This window comes from Saccoglossus kowalevskii, chromosome 18 (assembly GCF_978046115.1).
Source record: "Saccoglossus kowalevskii chromosome 18, keSacKowa6.1, whole genome shotgun sequence".
Taxonomy (NCBI): domain Eukaryota; kingdom Metazoa; phylum Hemichordata; class Enteropneusta; family Harrimaniidae; genus Saccoglossus; species Saccoglossus kowalevskii.
This window is the reverse complement of record NC_140658.1, coordinates 106,606-128,227: the sequence shown is the minus strand read 5'-3', so window position 1 is coordinate 128,227 and position 21,622 is coordinate 106,606. Positions and strand designations below refer to the sequence as shown.

General features: G+C 45.6%; 1 protein-coding gene across 1 annotated transcript in view; it reads left to right on the top strand.

Moving 5' to 3' along the window:
• Positions 1-21,622, top strand: part of LOC102806764 (carotenoid-cleaving dioxygenase, mitochondrial-like) — a 91,698-nt gene that overhangs the window by 26,168 nt on the left and 43,908 nt on the right. The gene's annotated exons all lie outside the window — the stretch shown is intronic.

Sequence of the window (21,622 nt, the reverse complement as noted above, 5' to 3'; positions counted from 1 at the left end):
ACTTTAAGCAGGTGGTCTTTGTATAGATCTGGTTACTATAAGCAGGTGGTCTTTATATAAAGGTTGCTCATACGTTATGCCTTGGGACTGCCTAAAAGTGGCCCTATAGGCAGGTGGTCTTTAAAGATAGGTTGCTCATATGTTATGCCTTGGGACTGCCTAAAAGTGGCCCTATAGGCAGGTGGTCTTTTAAGACAGGTTGCTCATACGTTATGCCTTGGGACTGCCTAAAAGTGGCCCTACAGGCAGGTGGTCTTTAAAGATAGGTTGCTCATATGTTATGCCTTGGGACTGCCTAAAAGTGGCCCTATAGGCAGGTGGTCTTTAAAGACAGGTTGCTCATACTTTATGCCTTGGGACTGCCTAAAAGTGGCCCTATAGGCAGGTGGTCTTTAAAGACAGGTTGCTCATACTTTGTGCCTTGGGACTGCCTAAAAGTGGCCTTATAGGCAGGTGGTCTTTAAAGACAGGTTGCTCATACGTTATGCCTTGGGACTGCCTAAAAGTGGCCCTACAGGCAGGTGGTCTTTAAAGATAGGTTGCTCATATGTTATGCCTTGGGACTGCCTAAAAGTGGCCCTATAGGCAGGTGGTCTTTAAAGACAGGTTGCTCATACTTTATGCCTTGGGACTGCCTAAAAGTGGCCCTATAGGCAGGTGGTCTTTAAAGACAGATTGCTCATACTTTATGCCTTGGGACTGCCTAAAAGTGGCCCTATAGGCAGGTGGTCTTTAAAGACAGGTTGCTCATATATTACTAGTATGCATTGGGACTGCCTAAAAGTGGCCCTATAGGCAGGTGGTCTTTAAAGACAGGTTGCTCATACTTTATGCCTTGGGACTGCCTAAAAGTGGCCCTATAGGCAGGTGGTCTTTAAAGATAGGTTGCTCATACGTTATGCCTTGGGACTGCCTAAAAGTGGCCCTATAGGCAGATGGTCTTTATATAGAGCTGGTCACTATAAGCAGGTGGTCTTTGTATAGATCTGGTTACTATAAGCAGGTGGTCTTTATATAAAGGTTGCTCATACGTTATGCCTTGGGACTGCCTAAAAGTGGCCCTATAGGCAGGTGGTCTTTAAAGATAGGTTGCTCATATGTTATGCCTTGGGACTGCCTAAAAGTGGCCCTATAGGCAGGTGGTCTTTAAAGACAGGTTGCTCATACGTTATGCCTTGGGACTGCCTAAAAGTGGCCCTACATGCAGGTGGTCTTTAAAGATAGGTTGCTTATATGTTATGCCTTGGGACTGCCTAAAAGTGGCCCTATAGGCAGGTGGTCTTTAAAGATAGGTTGCTCATATGTTATGCCTTGGGACTGCCTAAAAGTGGCCCTATAGGCAGGTGGTCTTTAAAGACAGGTTGCTCATATGTTATGCCTTGGGACTGCCTAAAAGTGGCCCTATAGGCAGGTGGTCTTTAAAGACAGGTTGCTCATACTTTATGCCTTGGGACTGCCTAAAAGTGGCCCTATAGGCAGGTGGTCTTTAAAGACAGGTTGCTCATACTTTGTGCCTTGGGACTGCCTAAAAGTGGCCTTATAGGCAGGTGGTCTTTAAAGACAGGTTGCTCATACGTTATGCCTTGGGACTGCCTAAAAGTGGCCCTACAGGCAGGTGGTCTTTAAAGATAGGTTGCTCATATGTTATGCCTTGGGACTGCCTAAAAGTGGCCCTATAGGCAGGTGGTCTTTAAAGACAGGTTGCTCATACTTTATGCCTTGGGACTGCCTAAAAGTGGCCCTATAGGCAGGTGGTCTTTAAAGACAGATTGCTCATACTTTATGCCTTGGGACTGCCTAAAAGTGGCCCTATAGGCAGGTGGTCTTTAAAGACAGGTTGCTCATATATTACTAGTATGCATTGGGACTGCCTAAAAGTGGCCCTATAGGCAGGTGGTCTTTAAAGACAGGTTGCTCATACTTTATGCCTTGGGACTGCCTAAAAGTGGCCCTATAGGCAGGTGGTCTTTAAAGATAGGTTGCTCATACGTTATGCCTTGGGACTGCCTAAAAGTGGCCCTATAGGCAGATGGTCTTTATATAGAGCTGGTCACTATAAGCAGGTGGTCTTTGTATAGATCTGGTTACTATAAGCAGGTGGTCTTTATATAAAGGTTGCTCATACGTTATGCCTTGGGACTGCCTAAAAGTGGCCCTATAGGCAGGTGGTCTTTAAAGATAGGTTGCTCATATGTTATGCCTTGGGACTGCCTAAAAGTGGCCCTATAGGCAGGTGGTCTTTAAAGACAGGTTGCTCATACGTTATGCCTTGGGACTGCCTAAAAGTGGCCCTACAGGCAGGTGGTCTTTAAAGATAGGTTGCTTATATGTTATGCCTTGGGACTGCCTAAAAGTGGCCCTATAGGCAGGTGGTCTTTAAAGACAGGTTGCTCATACTTTATGCCTTGGGACTGCCTAAAAGTGGCCCTATAGGCAGGTGGTCTTTAAAGACAGGTTGCTCATACTTTATGCCTTGGGACTGCCTAAAAGTGGCCTTATAGGCAGGTGGTCTTTAAAGACAGGTTGCTCATACTTTATGCCTTGGGACTGCCTATAAGTGGCCCTATAGGCAGGTGGTCTTTAAAGATAGGTTGCTCATATGTTATGCCTTGGGACTGCCTAAAAGTGGCCCTATAGGCAAGTGGTCTTTAAAGACAGGTTGCTCATACGTTATGCCTTGGGACTGCCTAAAAGTGGCCCTACAGGCAGGTGGTCTTTAAAGATAGGTTGCTCATACAGTATGCCTTGGGACTGCCTAAAAGTGGCCCTATAGGCAGGTGGTCTTTAAAGATAGGTTGCTCATACGTTATGCCTTGGGACTGCCTAAAAGTGGCCCTATAGGCAGGTGGTCTTTAAAGATAGGTTGCTCATATGTTATGCCTTGGGACTGCCTAAAAGTGGCCCTATAGGCAGGTGGTCTTTAAAGACAGGTTGCTCATATGTTACTGTAAAAGGGTTAATTATTCACTGGGTTTTAATTTCGCTTATTTCGCTGACTGCAAAAATGCGCTAAATTAAAACCCAGTGAATATGTAAAATTTAGCATAGAACACATTATCTAAATAATAAAACCGTGAATTTAAAACCCACTGAATATGCCTGAAATGCTAAATCAGCGAAATTTAAACCCAGTGAAAATTAACCATTTTACAGTATGCATTGGGACTGCCTAAAAGTGGCCCTATAGGCAGGTGGTCTTTAAAGACAGGTTGCTCATACTTTATGCCTTGGGACTGCCTAAAAGTGGCCCTATAGGCAGGTGGTCTTTAAAGATAGGTTGCTCATACGTTATGCCTTGGGACTGCCTAAAAGTGGCCCTATAGGCAGATGGTCTTTATATAGAGCTGGTCACTTTAAGCAGGTGGTCTTTGTATAGATCTGGTTACTATAAGCAGGTGGTCTTTATATAAAGGTTGCTCATACGTTATGCCTTGGGACTGCCTAAAAGTGGCCCTATAGGCAGGTGGTCTTTAAAGATAGGTTGCTCATATGTTATGCCTTGGGACTGCCTAAAAGTGGCCCTATAGGCAGGTGGTCTTTAAAGACAGGTTGCTCATACGTTATGCCTTGGGACTGCCTAAAAGTGGCCCTACAGGCAGGTGGTCTTTAAAGATAGGTTGCTCATATGTTATGCCTTGGGACTGCCTAAAAGTGGCCCTATAGGCAGGTGGTCTTTAAAGACAGGTTGCTCATACTTTATGCCTTGGGACTGCCTAAAAGTGGCCCTATAGGCAGGTGGTCTTTAAAGACAGGTTGCTCATACTTTGTGCCTTGGGACTGCCTAAAAGTGGCCTTATAGGCAGGTGGTCTTTAAAGACAGGTTGCTCATACGTTATGCCTTGGGACTGCCTAAAAGTGGCCCTACAGGCAGGTGGTCTTTAAAGATAGGTTGCTCATATGTTATGCCTTGGGACTGCCTAAAAGTGGCCCTATAGGCAGGTGGTCTTTAAAGACAGGTTGCTCATACTTTATGCCTTGGGACTGCCTAAAAGTGGCCCTATAGGCAGGTGGTCTTTAAAGACAGATTGCTCATACTTTATGCCTTGGGACTGCCTAAAAGTGGCCCTATAGGCAGGTGGTCTTTAAAGACAGGTTGCTCATATATTACTAGTATGCATTGGGACTGCCTAAAAGTGGCCCTATAGGCAGGTGGTCTTTAAAGACAGGTTGCTCATACTTTATGCCTTGGGACTGCCTAAAAGTGGCCCTATAGGCAGGTGGTCTTTAAAGATAGGTTGCTCATACGTTATGCCTTGGGACTGCCTAAAAGTGGCCCTATAGGCAGATGGTCTTTATATAGAGCTGGTCACTATAAGCAGGTGGTCTTTGTATAGATCTGGTTACTATAAGCAGGTGGTCTTTATATAAAGGTTGCTCATACGTTATGCCTTGGGACTGCCTAAAAGTGGCCCTATAGGCAGGTGGTCTTTAAAGATAGGTTGCTCATATGTTATGCCTTGGGACTGCCTAAAAGTGGCCCTATAGGCAGGTGGTCTTTAAAGACAGGTTGCTCATACGTTATGCCTTGGGACTGCCTAAAAGTGGCCCTACAGGCAGGTGGTCTTTAAAGATAGGTTGCTTATATGTTATGCCTTGGGACTGCCTAAAAGTGGCCCTATAGGCAGGTGGTCTTTAAAGATAGGTTGCTCATATGTTATGCCTTGGGACTGCCTAAAAGTGGCCCTATAGGCAGGTGGTCTTTAAAGACAGGTTGCTCATATGTTATGCCTTGGGACTGCCTAAAAGTGGCCCTATAGGCAGGTGGTCTTTAAAGACAGGTTGCTCATACTTTATGCCTTGGGACTGCCTAAAAGTGGCCCTATAGGCAGGTGGTCTTTAAAGACAGGTTGCTCATACTTTGTGCCTTGGGACTGCCTAAAAGTGGCCTTATAGGCAGGTGGTCTTTAAAGACAGGTTGCTCATACGTTATGCCTTGGGACTGCCTAAAAGTGGCCCTACAGGCAGGTGGTCTTTAAAGATAGGTTGCTCATATGTTATGCCTTGGGACTGCCTAAAAGTGGCCCTATAGGCAGGTGGTCTTTAAAGACAGGTTGCTCATACTTTATGCCTTGGGACTGCCTAAAAGTGGCCCTATAGGCAGGTGGTCTTTAAAGACAGATTGCTCATACTTTATGCCTTGGGACTGCCTAAAAGTGGCCCTATAGGCAGGTGGTCTTTAAAGACAGGTTGCTCATATATTACTAGTATGCATTGGGACTGCCTAAAAGTGGCCCTATAGGCAGGTGGTCTTTAAAGACAGGTTGCTCATACTTTATGCCTTGGGACTGCCTAAAAGTGGCCCTATAGGCAGGTGGTCTTTAAAGATAGGTTGCTCATACGTTATGCCTTGGGACTGCCTAAAAGTGGCCCTATAGGCAGATGGTCTTTATATAGAGCTGGTCACTATAAGCAGGTGGTCTTTGTATAGATCTGGTTACTATAAGCAGGTGGTCTTTATATAAAGGTTGCTCATACGTTATGCCTTGGGACTGCCTAAAAGTGGCCCTATAGGCAGGTGGTCTTTAAAGATAGGTTGCTCATATGTTATGCCTTGGGACTGCCTAAAAGTGGCCCTATAGGCAGGTGGTCTTTAAAGACAGGTTGCTCATACGTTATGCCTTGGGACTGCCTAAAAGTGGCCCTACAGGCAGGTGGTCTTTAAAGATAGGTTGCTTATATGTTATGCCTTGGGACTGCCTAAAAGTGGCCCTATAGGCAGGTGGTCTTTAAAGACAGGTTGCTCATACTTTATGCCTTGGGACTGCCTAAAAGTGGCCCTATAGGCAGGTGGTCTTTAAAGACAGGTTGCTCATACTTTATGCCTTGGGACTGCCTAAAAGTGGCCTTATAGGCAGGTGGTCTTTAAAGACAGGTTGCTCATACTTTATGCCTTGGGACTGCCTATAAGTGGCCCTATAGGCAGGTGGTCTTTAAAGATAGGTTGCTCATATGTTATGCCTTGGGACTGCCTAAAAGTGGCCCTATAGGCAAGTGGTCTTTAAAGACAGGTTGCTCATACGTTATGCCTTGGGACTGCCTAAAAGTGGCCCTACAGGCAGGTGGTCTTTAAAGATAGGTTGCTCATACAGTATGCCTTGGGACTGCCTAAAAGTGGCCCTATAGGCAGGTGGTCTTTAAAGATAGGTTGCTCATACGTTATGCCTTGGGACTGCCTAAAAGTGGCCCTATAGGCAGGTGGTCTTTAAAGATAGGTTGCTCATATGTTATGCCTTGGGACTGCCTAAAAGTGGCCCTATAGGCAGGTGGTCTTTAAAGACAGGTTGCTCATATGTTACTGTAAAAGGGTTAATTATTCACTGGGTTTTAATTTCGCTTATTTCGCTGACTGCAAAAATGCGCTAAATTAAAACCCAGTGAATATGTAAAATTTAGCATAGAACACATTATCTAAATAATAAAACCGTGAATTTAAAACCCACTGAATATGCCTGAAATGCTAAATCAGCGAAATTTAAACCCAGTGAAAATTAACCATTTTACAGTATGCATTGGGACTGCCTAAAAGTGGCCCTATAGGCAGGTGGTCTTTAAAGACAGGTTGCTCATACTTTATGCCTTGGGACTGCCTAAAAGTGGCCCTATAGGCAGGTGGTCTTTAAAGATAGGTTGCTCATACGTTATGCCTTGGGACTGCCTAAAAGTGGCCCTATAGGCAGATGGTCTTTATATAGAGCTGGTCACTTTAAGCAGGTGGTCTTTGTATAGATCTGGTTACTATAAGCAGGTGGTCTTTATATAAAGGTTGCTCATACGTTATGCCTTGGGACTGCCTAAAAGTGGCCCTATAGGCAGGTGGTCTTTAAAGATAGGTTGCTCATATGTTATGCCTTGGGACTGCCTAAAAGTGGCCCTATAGGCAGGTGGTCTTTAAAGACAGGTTGCTCATACGTTATGCCTTGGGACTGCCTAAAAGTGGCCCTACAGGCAGGTGGTCTTTAAAGATAGGTTGCTCATATGTTATGCCTTGGGACTGCCTAAAAGTGGCCCTATAGGCAGGTGGTCTTTAAAGACAGGTTGCTCATACTTTATGCCTTGGGACTGCCTAAAAGTGGCCCTATAGGCAGGTGGTCTTTAAAGACAGGTTGCTCATACTTTGTGCCTTGGGACTGCCTAAAAGTGGCCTTATAGGCAGGTGGTCTTTAAAGACAGGTTGCTCATACGTTATGCCTTGGGACTGCCTAAAAGTGGTCCTACAGGCAGGTGGTCTTTAAAGATAGGTTGCTCATATGTTATGCCTTGGGACTGCCTAAAAGTGGCCCTATAGGCAGGTGGTCTTTAAAGACAGGTTGCTCATACTTTATGCCTTGGGACTGCCTAAAAGTGGCCCTATAGGCAGGTGGTCTTTAAAGACAGATTGCTCATACTTTATGCCTTGGGACTGCCTAAAAGTGGCCCTATAGGCAGGTGGTCTTTAAAGACAGGTTGCTCATATATTACTAGTATGCATTGGGACTGCCTAAAAGTGGCCCTATAGGCAGGTGGTCTTTAAAGACAGGTTGCTCATACTTTATGCCTTGGGACTGCCTAAAAGTGGCCCTATAGGCAGGTGGTCTTTAAAGATAGGTTGCTCATACGTTATGCCTTGGGACTGCCTAAAAGTGGCCCTATAGGCAGATGGTCTTTATATAGAGCTGGTCACTATAAGCAGGTGGTCTTTGTATAGATCTGGTTACTATAAGCAGGTGGTCTTTATATAATGGTTGCTCATACGTTATGCCTTGGGACTGCCTAAAAGTGGCCCTATAGGCAGGTGGTCTTTAAAGATAGGTTGCTCATATGTTATGCCTTGGGACTGCCTAAAAGTGGCCCTATAGGCAGGTGGTCTTTAAAGACAGGTTGCTCATACGTTATGCCTTGGGACTGCCTAAAAGTGGCCCTACAGGCAGGTGGTCTTTAAAGATAGGTTGCTTATATGTTATGCCTTGGGACTGCCTAAAAGTGGCCCTATAGGCAGGTGGTCTTTAAAGATAGGTTGCTCATATGTTATGCCTTGGGACTGCCTAAAAGTGGCCCTATAGGCAGGTGGTCTTTAAAGACAGGTTGCTCATATGTTATGCCTTGGGACTGCCTAAAAGTGGCCCTATAGGCAGGTGGTCTTTAAAGACAGGTTGCTCATACTTTATGCCTTGGGACTGCCTAAAAGTGGCCCTATAGGCAGGTGGTCTTTAAAGACAGGTTGCTCATACTTTGTGCCTTGGGACTGCCTAAAAGTGGCCTTATAGGCAGGTGGTCTTTAAAGACAGGTTGCTCATACGTTATGCCTTGGGACTGCCTAAAAGTGGCCCTACAGGCAGGTGGTCTTTAAAGATAGGTTGCTCATATGTTATGCCTTGGGACTGCCTAAAAGTGGCCCTATAGGCAGGTGGTCTTTAAAGACAGGTTGCTCATACTTTATGCCTTGGGACTGCCTAAAAGTGGCCCTATAGGCAGGTGGTCTTTAAAGACAGATTGCTCATACTTTATGCCTTGGGACTGCCTAAAAGTGGCCCTATAGGCAGGTGGTCTTTAAAGACAGGTTGCTCATATATTACTAGTATGCATTGGGACTGCCTAAAAGTGGCCCTATAGGCAGGTGGTCTTTAAAGACAGGTTGCTCATACTTTATGCCTTGGGACTGCCTAAAAGTGGCCCTATAGGCAGGTGGTCTTTAAAGATAGGTTGCTCATACGTTATGCCTTGGGACTGCCTAAAAGTGGCCCTATAGGCAGATGGTCTTTATATAGAGCTGGTCACTATAAGCAGGTGGTCTTTGTATAGATCTGGTTACTATAAGCAGGTGGTCTTTATATAAAGGTTGCTCATACGTTATGCCTTGGGACTGCCTAAAAGTGGCCCTATAGGCAGGTGGTCTTTAAAGATAGGTTGCTCATATGTTATGCCTTGGGACTGCCTAAAAGTGGCCCTATAGGCAGGTGGTCTTTAAAGACAGGTTGCTCATACGTTATGCCTTGGGACTGCCTAAAAGTGGCCCTACAGGCAGGTGGTCTTTAAAGATAGGTTGCTTATATGTTATGCCTTGGGACTGCCTAAAAGTGGCCCTATAGGCAGGTGGTCTTTAAAGACAGGTTGCTCATACTTTATGCCTTGGGACTGCCTAAAAGTGGCCCTATAGGCAGGTGGTCTTTAAAGACAGGTTGCTCATACTTTATGCCTTGGGACTGCCTAAAAGTGGCCTTATAGGCAGGTGGTCTTTAAAGACAGGTTGCTCATACTTTATGCCTTGGGACTGCCTATAAGTGGCCCTATAGGCAGGTGGTCTTTAAAGATAGGTTGCTCATATGTTATGCCTTGGGACTGCCTAAAAGTGGCCCTATAGGCAAGTGGTCTTTAAAGACAGGTTGCTCATACGTTATGCCTTGGGACTGCCTAAAAGTGGCCCTACAGGCAGGTGGTCTTTAAAGATAGGTTGCTCATACAGTATGCCTTGGGACTGCCTAAAAGTGGCCCTATAGGCAGGTGGTCTTTAAAGATAGGTTGCTCATACGTTATGCCTTGGGACTGCCTAAAAGTGGCCCTATAGGCAAGTGGTCTTTAAAGACAGGTTGCTCATACGTTATGCCTTGGGACTGCCTAAAAGTGGCCCTACAGGCAGGTGGTCTTTAAAGATAGGTTGCTCATACAGTATGCCTTGGGACTGCCTAAAAGTGGCCCTATAGGCAGGTGGTCTTTAAAGATAGGTTGCTCATACAGTATGCCTTGGGACTGCCTAAAAGTGGCCCTATAGGCAGGTGGTCTTTAAAGACAGGTTGCTCATACGTTATGCCTTGGGACTGCCTAAAAGTGGCCCTATAGGCAGGTGGTCTTTAAAGATAGGTTGCTCATACAGTATGCCTTGGGACTGCCTAAAAGTGGCCCTATAGGCAGGCGGTCTTTAAAGACAGGTTGCTCATATGTTATGCCTTGGGACTGCCTAAAAGTGGCCCTATAGGCAGGTGGTCTTTAAAGACAGGTTGCTCATACTTTATGCCTTGGGACTGCCTAAAAGTGGCCCTACAGGCAGGTGGTCTTTAAAGATAGGTTGCTTATATGTTATGCCTTGGGACTGCCTAAAAGTGGCCCTATAGGCAGGTGGTCTTTAAAGATAGGTTGCTCATATGTTATGCCTTGGGACTGCCTAAAAGTGGCCCTATAGGCAGGTGGTCTTTAAAGACAGGTTGCTCATATGTTATGCCTTGGGACTGCCTAAAAGTGGCCCTATAGGCAGGTGGTCTTTAAAGACAGGTTGCTCATACTTTATGCCTTGGGACTGCCTAAAAGTGGCCCTATAGGCAGGTGGTCTTTAAAGACAGGTTGCTCATACTTTGTGCCTTGGGACTGCCTAAAAGTGGCCTTATAGGCAGGTGGTCTTTAAAGACAGGTTGCTCATACGTTATGCCTTGGGACTGCCTAAAAGTGGCCCTACAGGCAGGTGGTCTTTTAAGATAGGTTGCTCATATGTTATGCCTTGGGACTGCCTAAAAGTGGCCCTATAGGCAGGTGGTCTTTAAAGACAGGTTGCTCATACTTTATGCCTTGGGACTGCCTAAAAGTGGCCCTATAGGCAGGTGGTCTTTAAAGACAGATTGCTCATACTTTATGCCTTGGGACTGCCTAAAAGTGGCCCTATAGGCAGGTGGTCTTTAAAGACAGGTTGCTCATATATTACTAGTATGCATTGGGACTGCCTAAAAGTGGCCCTATAGGCAGGTGGTCTTTAAAGACAGGTTGCTCATACTTTATGCCTTGGGACTGCCTAAAAGTGGCCCTATAGGCAGGTGGTCTTTAAAGATAGGTTGCTCATACGTTATGCCTTGGGACTGCCTAAAAGTGGCCCTATAGGCAGATGGTCTTTATATAGAGCTGGTCACTATAAGCAGGTGGTCTTTGTATAGATCTGGTTACTATAAGCAGGTGGTCTTTATATAAAGGTTGCTCATACGTTATGCCTTGGGACTGCCTAAAAGTGGCCCTATAGGCAGGTGGTCTTTAAAGATAGGTTGCTCATATGTTATGCCTTGGGACTGCCTAAAAGTGGCCCTATAGGCAGGTGGTCTTTAAAGACAGGTTGCTCATACGTTATGCCTTGGGACTGCCTAAAAGTGGCCCTACAGGCAGGTGGTCTTTAAAGATAGGTTGCTTATATGTTATGCCTTGGGACTGCCTAAAAGTGGCCCTATAGGCAGGTGGTCTTTAAAGACAGGTTGCTCATACTTTATGCCTTGGGACTGCCTAAAAGTGGCCCTATAGGCAGGTGGTCTTTAAAGACAGGTTGCTCATACTTTATGCCTTGGGACTGCCTAAAAGTGGCCTTATAGGCAGGTGGTCTTTAAAGACAGGTTGCTCATACTTTATGCCTTGGGACTGCCTATAAGTGGCCCTATAGGCAGGTGGTCTTTAAAGATAGATTGCTCATATGTTATGCCTTGGGACTGCCTAAAAGTGGCCCTATAGGCAAGTGGTCTTTAAAGACAGGTTGCTCATACGTTATGCCTTGGGACTGCCTAAAAGTGGCCCTACAGGCAGGTGGTCTTTAAAGATAGGTTGCTCATACAGTATGCCTTGGGACTGCCTAAAAGTGGCCCTATAGGCAGGTGGTCTTTAAAGATAGGTTGCTCATACAGTATGCCTTGGGACTGCCTAAAAGTGGCCCTATAGGCAGGTGGTCTTTAAAGACAGGTTGCTCATACGTTATGCCTTGGGACTGCCTAAAAGTGGCCCTATAGGCAGGTGGTCTTTAAAGATAGGTTGCTCATACAGTATGCCTTGGGACTGCCTAAAAGTGGCCCTATAGGCAGGCGGTCTTTAAAGACAGGTTGCTCATACTTTATGCCTTGGGACTGCCTATAAGTGGCCCTATAGGCAGGTGGTCTTTAAAGATAGGTTGCTCATATGTTATGCCTTGGGACTGCCTCAAAGTGGCCCTATAGGCAGGTGGTCTTTCAAGACAGGTTGCTCATACGTTATGCCTTGGGACTGCCTAAAAGTGGCCCTACAGGCAGGTGGTCTTTAAAGATAGGTTGCTCATACAGTATGCCTTGGGACTGCCTAAAAGTGGCCCTATAGGCAGGTGGTCTTTAAAGATAGGTTGCTCATACAGTATGCCTTGGGACTGCCTAAAAGTGGCCCTATAGGCAGGTGGTCTTTAAAGACAGGTTGCTCATACGTTATGCCTTGGGACTGCCTAAAAGTGGCCCTATAGGCAGGTGGTCTTTAAAGATAGGTTGCTCATACAGTATGCCTTGGGACTGCCTAAAAGTGGCCCTATAGGCAGGTGGTCTTTAAAGACAGGTTGCTCATACTTTATGCCTTGGGACTGCCTAAAAGTGGCCCTATAGGCAGGTGGTCTTTAAAGATAGGTTGCTCATATGTTATGCCTTGGGACTGCCAACAAGTGGCCCTGTAGGCAGGTGGTCTTTAAAGACAGCTTGCTCATACAGTATGCCTTGGGACTGCCTAAAAGTGGCCCTATAGGCAGGTGGTCTTTAAAGATAGGTTGCTCATACGTTATGCTTTGGGACTGCCTAAAAGTGGCCCTATAGGCAGATGGTCTTTATATAGAGCTGGTCACTATAAGCAGGTGGTCTTAGTATAGATCTGGTTACTATAAGCAGGTGGTCTTTATATAGAGGTTGCTCATACGTTATGCCTTGGGACTGCCTAAAAGTGGCCCTATAGGCAGGTGGTCTTTAAAGACAGGTTGCTCATACGTTATGCCTTGGGACTGCCTAAAAGTGGCCCTACAGGCATGTGGTCTTTAAAGATAGGTTGCTCATATGTTATGCCTTGGGACTGCCTAAAAGTGGCCCTATAGGCAGGTGGTCTTTAAAGACAGGTTGCTCATACTTTATGCCTTGGGACTGCCTAAAAGTGGCCCTATAGGCAGGTGGTCTTTAAAGATAGGTTGCTCATACTTTATGCCTTGGGACTGCCTAAAAGTGGCCCTATAGGCAGGTGGTCTTTAAAGACAGATTGCTCATACTTTATGCCTTGGGACTGCCTAACAGTGGCCCTATAGGCAGGTGGTCTTTAAAGACAGGTTGCTCATACTTTATGCCTTGGGACTGCCTAAAAGTGGCCCTATAGGCAGGTGGTCTTTAAAGACAGGTTGTTCATACTTTATGCCTTGGGACTGCCTAAAAGTGGCCCTATAGGCAGGTGGTCTTTAAAGACAGGTTGCTCATACTTTGTGCCTTGGGACTGCCTAAAAGTGGCCTTATAGGCAGGTGGTCTTTAAAGACAGGTTGCTCATACGTTATGCCTTGGGACTGCCTAAAAGTGGCCCTACAGGCAGGTGGTCTTTAAAGATAGGTTGCTCATATGTTATGCCTTGGGACTGCCTAAAAGTGGCCCTATAGGCAGGTGGTCTTTAAAGACAGGTTGCTCATACTTTATGCCTTGGGACTGCCTAAAAGTGGCCCTATAGGCAGGTGGTCTTTAAAGACAGGTTGCTCATACTTTATGCCTTGGGACTGCCTAAAAGTGGCCCTATAGGCAGGTGGTCTTTAAAGACAGATTGCTCATACTTTATGCCTTGGGACTGCCTAAAAGTGGCCCTATAGGCAGGTGGTCTTTAAAGACAGGTTGCTCATATGTTTACTGTAAAAGGGTTAATTATTCACTGGGTTTTAATTTCGCTTATTTCGCTGACTGCAAAAATGCGCTAAATTAAAACCCAGTGAATATGTAAAATTTAGCATAGAACACATTATCTAAATAATAAAATCGTGAATTTAAAACCCACTGAATATGCCTGAAATGCTAAATCAGCGAAATTTAAACCCAGTGAAAATTAACCATTTTACAGTATGCATTGGGACTGCCTAAAAGTGGCCCTATAGGCAGGTGGTCTTTAAAGACAGGTTGCTCATACTTTATGCCTTGGGACTGCCTAAAAGTGGCCCTATAGGCAGGTGGTCTTTAAAGATAGGTTGCTCATACGTTATGCCTTGGGACTGCCTAAAAGTGGCCCTATAGGCAGATGGTCTTTATATAGAGCTGGTCACTATAAGCAGGTGGTCTTTGTATAGATCTGGTTACTATAAGCAGGTGGTCTTTATATAAAGGTTGCTCATACGTTATGCCTTGGGACTGCCTAAAAGTGGCCCTATAGGCAGGTGGTCTTTAAAGATAGGTTGCTCATATGTTATGCCTTGGGACTGCCTAAAAGTGGCCCTATAGGCAGGTGGTCTTTAAAGACAGGTTGCTCATACGTTATGCCTTGGGACTGCCTAAAAGTGGCCCTACAGGCAGGTGGTCTTTAAAGATAGGTTGCTCATATGTTATGCCTTGGGACTGCCTAAAAGTGGCCCTATAGGCAGGTGGTCTTTAAAGACAGGTTGCTCATACTTTATGCCTTGGGACTGCCTAAAAGTGGCCCTATAGGCAGGTGGTCTTTAAAGACAGGTTGCTCATACTTTATGCCTTGGGACTGCCTAAAAGTGGCCTTATAGGCAGGTGGTCTTTAAAGACAGGTTGCTCATACTTTATGCCTTGGGACTGCCTATAAGTGGCCCTATAGGCAGGTGGTCTTTAAAGATAGGTTGCTCATATGTTATGCCTTGGGACTGCCTAAAAGTGGCCCTATAGGCAAGTGGTCTTTAAAGACAGGTTGCTCATACGTTATGCCTTGGGACTGCCTAAAAGTGGCCCTACAGGCAGGTGGTCTTTAAAGATAGGTTGCTCATACAGTATGCCTTGGGACTGCCTAAAAGTGGCCCTATAGGCAGGTGGTCTTTAAAGATAGGTTGCTCATACAGTATGCCTTGGGACTGCCTAAAAGTGGCCCTATAGGCAGGTGGTCTTTAAAGACAGGTTGCACATACGTTATGCCTTGCGACTGCCTAAAAGTGGCCCTATAGGCAGGTGGTCTTTAAAGATAGGTTGCTCATACAGTATGCCTTGGGACTGCCTAAAAGTGGCCCTATAGGCAGGTGGTCTTTAAAGACAGGTTGCTCATACTTTATGCCTTGGGACTGCCTAAAAGTGGCCCTATAGGCAGGTGGTCTTTAAAGATAGGTTGCTCATATGTTATGCCTTGGGACTACCTAAAAGTGGCCCTATAGGCTGGTGGTCTTTAAAGATAGGTTGCTCATACTTTATGCCTTGGGACTGCCAACAAGTGGCCCTGTAGGCAGGTGGTCTTTAAAGACAGCTTGCTCATACAGTATGCCTTGGGACTGCCTAAAAGTGGCCCTATAGGCAGGTGGTCTTTAAAGATAGGTTGCTCATACGTTATGCTTTGGGACTGCCTAAAAGTGGCCCTATAGGCAGATGGTCTTTATATAGAGCTGGTCACTATAAGCAGTTGGTCTTAGTATAGATCTGGTTACTATAAGCAGGTGGTCTTTATATAGAGGTTGCTCATACGTTATGCCTTGGGACTGCCTAAAAGTGGCCCTATAGGCAGGTGGTCTTTAAAGATAGGTTGCTCATATGTTATGCCTTGGGACTGCCTAAAAGTGGCCCTATAGGCAGGTGGTCTTTAAAGATAGGCAGTCCCAAGGCATAACATATGAGCAACCTACCAGTGGCCCTATAGGCAGGTGGTCTTTAAAGACAGGTTGCTCATACTTTATGCCTTGGGACTGCCTAAAAGTGGCCCTATAGGCAGGTGGTCTTTAAAGACAGGTTGCTCATACTTTATGCCTTGGGACTGCCTAAAAGTGGCCCTATAGGCAGGTGGTCTTTAAAGACAGGTTGCTCATACTTTGTGCCTTGGGACTGCCTAAAAGTGGCCCTATAGGCAGGTGGTCTTTAAAGAGAGGTTGCTCATACTTTATGCCTTGGGACTGCCTAAAAGTGGCCCTATAGGCAGGTGGTCTTTAAAGACAGGTTGCTTATACTTTATGCCTTGGGACTGCCTAAAAGTGGCCCTATAGGTAGGTGGTCTTTAAAGATAGATTGCTCATACGTTATGCCTTGGGACTGCCTAAAAGTGGCCTTACAGGCAGGTGGTCTTTAAAGATAGGTTGCTCATATGTTATGCCTTGAGACTGCCTAAAAGTGGCCCTACAAGCAGGTGGTCTTTAAAGACAGGTTGCTTATACGTTATGCCTTGTGACTGCCTAAAAGTGGCCCTATAGGCAGGTGGTCTTTAAAGATAGGTTGCTCATACTTTATCCCTTGGGACTGCCTAAAAGTGGGCCTACAGGCAGGTGGTCTTTAAAGACAGGTTGCTCATACTTTATGCCTTGGGACTGCCTATAAGTGGCCCTATAGGCAGGTGGTCTTTAAAGATAGGTTGCTCATATGTTATGCCTTGGGACTGCCTAAAAGTGGCCCTATAGGCAAGTGGTCTTTAAAGACAGGTTGCTCATACGTTATGCCTTGGGACTGCCTAAAAGTGGCCCTACAGGCAGGTGGTCTTTAAAGATAGGTTGCTCATACAGTATGCCTTGGGACTGCCTAAAAGTGGCCCTATAGGCAGGTGGTCTTTAAAGATAGGTTGCTCATACAGTATGCCTTGGGACTGCCTAAAAGTGGCCCTATAGGCAGGTGGTCTTTAAAGACAGGTTGCACATACGTTATGCCTTGCGACTGCCTAAAAGTGGCCCTATAGGCAGGTGGTCTTTAAAGATAGGTTGCTCATACAGTATGCCTTGGGACTGCCTAAAAGTGGCCCTATAGGCAGGTGGTCTTTAAAGACAGGTTGCTCATACTTTATGCCTTGGGACTGCCTAAAAGTGGCCCTATAGGCAGGTGGTCTTTAAAGATAGGTTGCTCATATGTTATGCCTTGGGACTACCTAAAAGTGGCCCTATAGGCTGGTGGTCTTTAAAGATAGGTTGCTCATACTTTATGCCTTGGGACTGCCAACAAGTGGCCCTGTAGGCAGGTGGTCTTTAAAGACAGCTTGCTCATACAGTATGCCTTGGGACTGCCTAAAAGTGGCCCTATAGGCAGGTGGTCTTTAAAGATAGGTTGCTCATACGTTATGCTTTGGGACTGCCTAAAAGTGGCCCTATAGGCAGATGGTCTTTATATAGAGCTGGTCACTATAAGCAGTTGGTCTTAGTATAGATCTGGTTACTATAAGCAGGTGGTCTTTATATAGAGGTTGCTCATACGTTATGCCTTGGGACTGCCTAAAAGTGGCCCTATAGGCAGGTGGTCTTTAAAGATAGGTTGCTCATATGTTATGCCTTGGGACTGCCTAAAAGTGGCCCTATAGGCAGGTGGTCTTTAAAGACAGGTTGCTCATACGTTATGCCTTGGGACTGCCTAAAAGTGGCCCTACAGGCAGGTGGTCTTTAAAGATAGGTTGCTCATATGTTATGCCTTGGGACTGCCTAACAGTGGCCCTATAGGCAGGTGGTCTTTAAAGACAGGTTGCTCATACTTTATGCCTTGGGACTGCCTAAAAGTGGCCCTATAGGCAGGTGGTCTTTAAAGACAGGTTGCTCATACTTTATGCCTTGGGACTGCCTAAAAGTGGCCCTATAGGCAGGTGGTCTTTAAAGACAGGTTGCTCATACTTTGTGCCTTGGGACTGCCTAAAAGTGGCCCTATAGGCAGGTGGTCTTTAAAGAGAGGTTGCTCATACTTTATGCCTTGGGACTGCCTAAAAGTGGCCCTATAGGCAGGTGGTCTTTAAAGACAGGTTGCTTATACTTTATGCCTTGGGACTGCCTAAAAGTGGCCCTATAGGTAGGTGGTCTTTAAAGATAGATTGCTCATACGTTATGCCTTGGGACTGCCTAAAAGTGGCCTTACAGGCAGGTGGTCTTTAAAGATAGGTTGCTCATATGTTATGCCTTGAGACTGCCTAAAAGTGGCCCTACAAGCAGGTGGTCTTTAAAGACAGGTTGCTTATACGTTATGCCTTGTGACTGCCTAAAAGTGGCCCTATAGGCAGGTGGTCTTTAAAGATAGGTTGCTCATACTTTATCCCTTGGGACTGCCTAAAAGTGGGCCTACAGGCAGGTGGTCTTTAAAGACAGATTGCTCATACTTTATGCCTTGGGACTGCCTAACAGTGGCCCTATAGGCAGGTGGTCTTTAAAGACAGGTTGCTCATACTTTATGCCTTGGGACTGCCTAAAAGTGGCCCTATAGGCAGGTGGTCTTTGAAGACAGGTTGCTCATACTTTATGCCTTGGGACTGCCTAAAAGTGGCCCTATAGGCAGGTGGTCTTTAAAGACAGGTTGCTCATACTTTGTGCCTTGGGACTGCCTAAAAGTGGCCTTATAGGCAGGTGGTCTTTAAAGACAGGTTGCTCATACGTTATGCCTTGGGACTGCCTAAAAGTGGCCCTACAGGCAGGTGGTCTTTAAAGATAGGTTGCTCATATGTTATGCCTTGGGACTGCCTAAAAGTGGCCCTATAGGCAGGTGGTCTTTAAAGACAGGTTGCTCATACTTTATGCCTTGGGACTGCCTAAAAGTGGCCCTATAGGCAGGTGGTCTTTAAAGACAGGTTGCTCATACTTTATGCCTTGGGACTGCCTAAAAGTGGCCCTATAGGCAGGTGGTCTTTAAAGACAGATTGCTCATACTTTATGCCTTGGGACTGCCTAAAAGTGGCCCTATAGGCAGGTGGTCTTTAAAGACAGGTTGCTCATATGTTACTAGTATGCATTGGGACTGCCTAAAAGTGGCCCTATAGGCAGGTGGTCTTTAAAGACAGGTTGCTCATACTTTATGCCTTGGGACTGCCTAAAAGTGGCCCTATAGGCAGGTGGTCTTTAAAGATAGGTTGCTCATACGTTATGCCTTGGGACTGCCTAAAAGTGGCCCTATAGGCAGATGGTCTTTATATAGAGCTGGTCACTATAAGCAGGTGGTCTTTGTATAGATCTGGTTACTATAAGCAGGTGGTCTTTATATAAAGGTTGCTCATACGTTATGCCTTGGGACTGCCTAAAAGTGGCCCTATAGGCAGGTGGTCTTTAAAGACAGGTTGCTCATATGTTTACTGTAAAAGGGTTAATTATTCACTGGGTTTTAATTTCGCTTATTTCGCTGACTGCAAAAATGCGCTAAATTAAAACCCAGTGAATATGTAAAATTTAGCATAGAACACATTATCTAAATAATAAAATCGTGAATTTAAAACCCACTGAATATGCCTGAAATGCTAAATCAGCGAAATTTAAACCCAGTGAAAATTAACCATTTTACAGTATGCATTGGGACTGCCTAAAAGTGGCCCTATAGGCAGGTGGTCTTTAAAGACAGGTTGCTCATACTTTATGCCTTGGGACTGCCTAAAAGTGGCCCTATAGGCAGGTGGTCTTTAAAGATAGGTTGCTCATACGTTATGCCTTGGGACTGCCTAAAAGTGGCCCTATAGGCAGATGGTCTTTATATAGAGCTGGTCACTATAAGCAGGTGGTCTTTGTATAGATCTGGTTACTATAAGCAGGTGGTCTTTATATAAAGGTTGCTCATACGTTATGCCTTGGGACTGCCTAAAAGTGGCCCTATAGGCAGGTGGTCTTTAAAGATAGGTTGCTCATATGTTATGCCTTGGGACTGCCTAAAAGTGGCCCTATAGGCAGGTGGTCTTTAAAGACAGGTTGCTCATACGTTATGCCTTGGGACTGCCTAAAAGTGGCCCTACAGGCAGGTGGTCTTTAAAGATAGGTTGCTCATATGTTATGCCTTGGGACTGCCTAAAAGTGGCCCTATAGGCAGGTGGTCTTTAAAGACAGGTTGCTCATACTTTATGCCTTGGGACTGCCTAAAAGTGGCCCTATAGGCAGGTGGTCTTTAAAGACAGGTTGCTCATACTTTATGCCTTGGGACTGCCTAAAAGTGGCCTTATAGGCAGGTGGTCTTTAAAGACAGGTTGCTCATACTTTATGCCTTGGGACTGCCTATAAGTGGCCCTATAGGCAGGTGGTCTTTAAAGATAGGTTGCTCATATGTTATGCCTTGGGACTGCCTAAAAGTGGCCCTATAGGCAAGTGGTCTTTAAAGACAGGTTGCTCATACGTTATGCCTTGGGACTGCCTAAAAGTGGCCCTACAGGCAGGTGGTCTTTAAAGATAGGTTGCTCATACAGTATGCCTTGGGACTGCCTAAAAGTGGCCCTATAGGCAGGTGGTCTTTAAAGATAGGTTGCTCATACAGTATGCCTTGGGACTGCCTAAAAGTGGCCCTATAGGCAGGTGGTCTTTAAAGACAGGTTGCACATACGTTATGCCTTGCGACTGCCTAAAAGTGGCCCTATAGGCAGGTGGTCTTTAAAGATAGGTTGCTCATACAGTATGCCTTGGGACTGCCTAAAAGTGGCCCTATAGGCAGGTGGTCTTTAAAGACAGGTTGCTCATACTTTATGCCTTGGGACTGCCTAAAAGTGGCCCTATAGGCAGGTGGTCTTTAAAGATAGGTTGCTCATATGTTATGCCTTGGGACTACCTAAAAGTGGCCCTATAGGCTGGTGGTCTTTAAAGATAGGTTGCTCATACTTTATGCCTTGGGACTGCCAACAAGTGGCCCTGTAGGCAGGTGGTCTTTAAAGACAGCTTGCTCATACAGTATGCCTTGGGACTGCCTAAAAGTGGCCCTATAGGCAGGTGGTCTTTAAAGATAGGTTGCTCATACGTTATGCTTTGGGACTGCCTAAAAGTGGCCCTATAGGCAGATGGTCTTTATATAGAGCTGGTCACTATAAGCAGTTGGTCTTAGTATAGATCTGGTTACTATAAGCAGGTGGTCTTTATATAGAGGTTGCTCATACGTTATGCCTTGGGACTGCCTAAAAGTGGCCCTATAGGCAGGTGGTCTTTAAAGATAGGTTGCTCATATGTTATGCCTTGGGACTGCCTAAAAGTGGCCCTATAGGCAGGTGGTCTTTAAAGACAGGTTGCTCATACGTTATGCCTTGGGACTGCCTAAAAGTGGCCCTACAGGCAGGTGGTCTTTAAAGATAGGTTGCTCATATGTTATGCCTTGGGACTGCCTAACAGTGGCCCTATAGGCAGGTGGTCTTTAAAGACAGGTTGCTCATACTTTATGCCTTGGGACTGCCTAAAAGTGGCCCTATAGGCAGGTGGTCTTTAAAGACAGGTTGCTCATACTTTATGCCTTGGGACTGCCTAAAAGTGGCCCTATAGGCAGGTGGTCTTTAAAGACAGGTTGCTCATACTTTGTGCCTTGGGACTGCCTAAAAGTGGCCCTATAGGCAGGTGGTCTTTAAAGAGAGGTTGCTCATACTTTATGCCTTGGGACTGCCTAAAAGTGGCCCTATAGGCAGGTGGTCTTTAAAGACAGGTTGCTTATACTTTATGCCTTGGGACTGCCTAAAAGTGGCCCTATAGGTAGGTGGTCTTTAAAGATAGATTGCTCATACGTTATGCCTTGGGACTGCCTAAAAGTGGCCTTACAGGCAGGTGGTCTTTAAAGATAGGTTGCTCATATGTTATGCCTTGAGACTGCCTAAAAGTGGCCCTACAAGCAGGTGGTCTTTAAAGACAGGTTGCTTATACGTTATGCCTTGTGACTGCCTAAAAGTGGCCCTATAGGCAGGTGGTCTTTAAAGATAGGTTGCTCATACTTTATCCCTTGGGACTGCCTAAAAGTGGGCCTACAGGCAGGTGGTCTTTAAAGACAGGTTGCTCATACTTTATGCCTTGGGACTGCCTATAAGTGGCCCTATAGGCAGGTGGTCTTTAAAGAT